Source organism: Cryptomeria japonica, chromosome 1 (genome assembly GCF_030272615.1).
Source record: "Cryptomeria japonica chromosome 1, Sugi_1.0, whole genome shotgun sequence".
NCBI lineage: Eukaryota > Viridiplantae > Streptophyta > Pinopsida > Cupressales > Cupressaceae > Cryptomeria > Cryptomeria japonica.
The window spans coordinates 174,175,602-174,181,381 of record NC_081405.1 but is presented as its reverse complement, the minus strand read 5'-3'; positions in this window follow the sequence as shown (position 1 = coordinate 174,181,381).

Here is a 5,780-nt window from a genome sequence, read left to right as displayed (position 1 = left end):
GACCATACGGGTCAAGATGGGAGCTCGTACGACACTAAAATTTTCCTGAAGGCTCATATGAGCTAGGATCTCTTGTCATTCCAGCTCACAAAGTGTGTCGTACTAGGCCAAAAAGGGATTCATACAAATTTCTGATTCAGACCCAACAGAGATAAAGATTTGATGATGTTCAAGAGGCCAAAAATGAGTTTTTGGGCCCCATGGTGGGCACCAAAATGTCGTTCCTATGAAGTGTGTACCTGCAGCTACAACACAAAACACTCAATAGATCATTACAACCATGGTTAGAAAATTTTAAAAAAATAAAGACAAAACCATGGCTAATCGATCTATTGCTTCCTAATAAATGCGAGTGTTTATTTGCTCTCAGATCTGTATAGGAAAATTCCAGTGACTTGACTACATATAGATGGAGGATTTAGGATGGTAATAATGCATTTAATCTAAAAAATAGAATGATTAAGCTACATGATTCAACAATTATGCTAGAAAATAAGTTAGATCTAAGATTGCAATTGCCTATAATAACAATGCTCAAATGATATGTTAAGAGATATATGCCTATAGTAACAATGCATAAGATGCAAATGAGATGGGATCATTATTGCTCCAAAATGGGGTCTATTTATAGGATTTCCAAGGCCAAGGGTGAGGTGGCAAGAATCAATGGTCAAGATTAAGTCTAAAGATATCAATGGTGAAATTGGAGGAGGTTTGAAAAGAGGTTGGATGAAAGGGAACATTTGTCATCTCTATGGTGATGAGTGTCAAGAAGCTTCTAGAGTGGTTGGATGAAAGGGAACATTTTTCATCTCTATGGTGATAAGTGTCAAGAAGCTTTGCTCATGAGAGAGCAAGTGTCTAAGGAAAGGGGACATGGGGTTAGATGGAATAAGTTAGGTTTAGGAATGGTTAGGTTAGGTTCTTAGAAGTTAGGAGAATTTTAATTTAGAAATTCAAATAATAGGAAAAGGCTAATTAATTTCAACAACTCATTAAATGATTTGTTTTAATTAATTAAAGAATTAGAAGAAATGGATTTGATGGGGAGGGATTGATTAATATGAATTAATTAATCAAAGAGGACTATTTAAATGAACCTATTAAATAAATCCTTAGATTTATTAATAAGTAGATGAAAGGGGAGAATTTAATCTTATTCCTGATGAATTCAATTAAATTGGGAAGGTGGATTAATTAAATAATTGCTTATTCAATTAATTATCTTCAAACCATTTTTAGGTGTATACACACTTAACATCAGCAAATTTCCCAAATATGTAAACAACACAAAGTCTATTTCCACAATTGGAATATTTTTCATCAACTTTAACAATGTCACCAAAAGATTCAATATCACAAAGAACAATTATGAGAACTAGACATAAGAATGATTCCAATCACAATCACAATCTTCAGTCCAACACAAAGTTTGGAAACTAGCGGATCACTATCGTTATTTCCTAGAATCCACTTTTTTACATCAAAAGCACAAAGTCTTAATTGAGATAAAAACTGGGTAGAGTTTTGCTAAGCATATTAAAGATAAAATATATACAAATGAGGGTCCTCCTTATATAGGGAAAGGGTGGAGACAAATGTGGGCACAACTGACTAATTCAACAGCATAGTCCCACTTGACTATAACTACAGTGGAAAGAAAATATGCAGCTATGAGAAAACTTGCAGCATCTAAAAATGCAACTATATGAAAACTTAGTGTCGATGTGACAATTTATTCTTCATTTTTTTCCCTTTGGATTTACTTGGAGAAAGGTTAGTTATCCGCCAAAATCTGCAACATTTTCATCATAAAAATTGACATTCACCATCAAATCGTCTGCTTCAAAGATCCAGAAAGATGACTGAAAGATCAAAATTACCCTTAAACAAAAAGAGAGAAAAAATAGCATATTGGGTTTTAAAACCCGATTTGCACTTGAGTAGGTCAAGGCTGTAGGTCGGGTTTTAAAACTTGATCTACAGTTTGGCAAAACCTAGGTTGTAGGTTGGGAAAAATTTCTAGACATGCACATAGGTAAACGTGTAGGTCAGGAAAAATTCCTCAAAATTTCCCAACCTGCCCATAGGCAGACTTGCAGGTCGAGAAAACTTCCCCGACCTGCACTTAGACCGGTAGGTCAGGGAAAATTTCTTGACCTGCACATAAAGGCAGACCTGCAGGTCAGGAAAAATTCCTCGATCTGCACATAGGAAAACTTGCAGGTTGGGAGAAATTCTTCGACCTGCACTTAGACCAGTAGGTCGGGAAAAATTTCCCGACCTGCACATAAAGGCAGACTTGCAAGTCAGAAAAAATTCCCTGACCTGCACATAGGTAGACTTGCAGGTCGAGAAAAATTCCCCAGCTTGCACTTAGACTGACAGGTCAGGAAAAATTTACCAACCTACACATAGCTAGACTTGCAGGTTGGGAAAAATTCCCCGACCTGCACTTAGACCTACACGTCAGGAAAAATTTCCAGACCTACACATAAGGGCAGACCTATAGGTCGGGTTTTAAAACCCGACTTGCATTACTTGGCAGACCAAAACTGCACTTTGGCTGTTAAAACCCGACATACAAGAAAACATAAGAAACATTGCATTTCGGGTTTTAAAATCTGAAGTACATAAAAAAGATAAAATAAAAGATGAAGGCAAAAACATGAAAATGAAAAAAATGAAGATGTAAACTAATATGAATTATGAGGGAAGTCAACTGACTTTGAAGGGCGTAGGCTATGAAATGGGCAATTTTCATAGGGGTTGGACCACGATTTTGGCCATTGTAAAATTGAGGACAACAACTAGCTCTGACTGGGGAAAAAACTTCACCACTTGAAGATTGTAGAATCCAAAACTCCAAGTGCCTGTATCCATTAGGCTATAGAGTTAGGCGACAAAGACATAGATGACCAGAAGGATGATATGACTAAAAAAAAGACTCAAGCTTGTGCAACTACACTTATTGAAAAAGGAAACTAACCTAGCCTCAACTAAATGACCATGGAAACCTTCCTAAATGAAACCATTCATGGGTTCACCAAAGTAGCTTCCTTTCTAAATTAGCAGCTTGGATTTCCTTGTATGATCATTAGCATCCACAACCAATAGAAGCACGAAATTTTTTACTAGGACTTGGTGCAACACTCCTTGGAAAAGATGAACAAATTCACCTTCCTCTTGAAATGAATCATATGTATTGGAACTCCAAAGTAGATATTTGAAACTAGATTGCTCTTGCTTAGCTGAAAATTCATGTTTGGTCTCTTCCTAAAGTGTATCTTCAAGCTCATGTACAAGTGGAACCTTTGGCTCTCCATTGGCTTCTAACCAAGCAAGATGTCTGATTGGATATCCTCTTGATGAGGCAAAAATAGAATTCTTCTTGTTGATTACACCTTTATCAGCTGCTTCTTCAATTACAACTTCATGCTGAAAAGAATGAGTTTCTTCATGTGAGTCAATTAAAAACATGACTACATTGCTTACCTCAATATGTTGTTCACAAACTTTAGATTTGAGAGGATCGTCAACAATACTTGAACAAAAATCTTCTATAGTACTCATGAAATGATCTTCATCAAGTTGTGGGGTAGGTCTCTTATGCATGATATGTCCAAGTTCATGACCTTGGAACATGAATGCATTCAGTTCAACTTGACTAAGATCTTCATGCATGTTCACCTTTTCACATCTTATGATGTGATTGTCCTCCTCCATGGTACCTGGCATGGTCTTTTCTTTTTATTCAATAGCTTTCTGGAATTGCATAAACCAGATTTGAGAGCTGCCAGCTATGTCTGCTTCCTCCTCTTGGAATAGACCAGCAATCACTTTGTTTGGATTCAGAGTCCTCCACTACTGCATTTGTTGATGGTGCCTTAAGTGCAAGCCCTTCTAGTTGTGAAGGAATCTTTTCTTGATTTATAGCTACATAACTAGGAGCAGTATTTGGATATGGCCTCCTAGGAATGTCTTCATAAGGGGAAGAAAATACACCTTGAGCTATTTGCTTTTTGACAGCAAGCAACTCATTAGCCAACCTTTGCACCATGGTATCTGCTCTCTTGGTAGACCATGATCCCAAAGAAGAGTTTTCTTTGGACCCATTCAACTCTATCTTTATCTTATCTGCAAGGATAAGATCACCTTCAACCTCAACTGCTAAGGTTTGTGCAGCTGCAAGGTTACCTAGAACTGGTCTTCTCAAAAAGAAACTCACCTCAGGTGACTGAGAACTCATGAAGAAGCACTTCAAATTTGCAGCAGTAGGCTAAGAGGCAACCGAGATGCGGTTATGCAACTTGTTGAGTTTAGCAATAAATTCCTACATTGGCTCTTGCGGTTCTTTCTTTATTTGAGTCAGTTGCACCAAGAGCGCATGCTCATGTTCTGCAGGTTTGAAACTTGCCTCAAACCTTGTTTTGAAGCTAGCCCAATCTGTGATAGAATTATTTGGCAAATGGTAAAACCTATCAGCAACTACACCTTCTAAGGTTTCGTTAAATAACCTTATAGATACATCTTCATGCTCAACTGCTAAAACACCACACACAATATAAAATGCAGTGATGTGTTCATCAAGATGCTGAGCACCATCACCCAAAAACTTGGGAAATCTCCTCCCCGAACCATTGGGAAGAACATGTAAGGGTAGAGTCAGGTTCAACGGACCAAAAACATTCCTCCAAGGACCTTGAGCTGCCATTTTACATATCCTTGGTGAAAGTTTGATAAATTATAAGGAAAGGAATTACAATGAATAGGATACCGATATACTTCAACCAAAAGCATGAGGCTTTTGGATGCATATCGTGTCCCCAACAGAGTCGCCAAAAAACTGTTGGGTGAATATTTTATCACTAGCGTATTGATGACAAAATATATAATTCACACATAGCTATGTTGAGAAATTAATCTCTCCTCTCATCAAGGGGAGGTTCCCTTTTAAATTTCTTCTCTAATTAATAAGAAACAAAAATCTATGGGTAAGTTTCGGGCATATAACTCTCTTTTTTCAGAGTTTATGTATTTTCCCTCTACTTGTTACAATTCTCTATCACTTATGATACTTAAATAAATGAACAAATCGCTCCAACAAATTACACCAAAATCTTATAATCGAGAAGCACAAAGTCTTTCTTGAATGTAAATTTAACTACACTAAAGATTACAAACGATAAGAAATTTGACTTGCAGCCCAAAGTCTTGAAGTATAAATTCCCCAATTCCTTAAATTACAATTAACAACAACAATTCAAAGCCTCCTACTAATCACTTAACATCAACAAATTTTCCAAATATGTAAACAACACAAAGTCTATTTGCACAATTGGAAGCTCTTTCATAGAATTTAACAATTTCACCAAAAGATTCAAGATCACAAAAAATGATTATAAGAATTAGACATAAGAATGATTCCAATCACAATCACTATCTCCAGTCCAACAAAAAGTTTGGAAACTAGTGGATTGCTATCTTTATTTCCTTGAATCCCCTTTTTTACATCAAAAGCACAAAGTCTTAATTGAGATAAAAATTGGGCAGAGTTTTGCTAATCATATTAAAGATAAAATATATACAAATGAGGGTCCTCCTTATATAGGAAAAGAGTGGAGAAAAATGTGGGCACAGTTGACTAATTCAACTATATAGTCCCACTTGACTATAACTACAACAAAAAGAAAATATGCAACTATGAGAAAACTTGCAGCATCTAAAAATGCAACTACATGAAAACTTAGTGTCGATGTGACACTTTATTCTTCATTTTT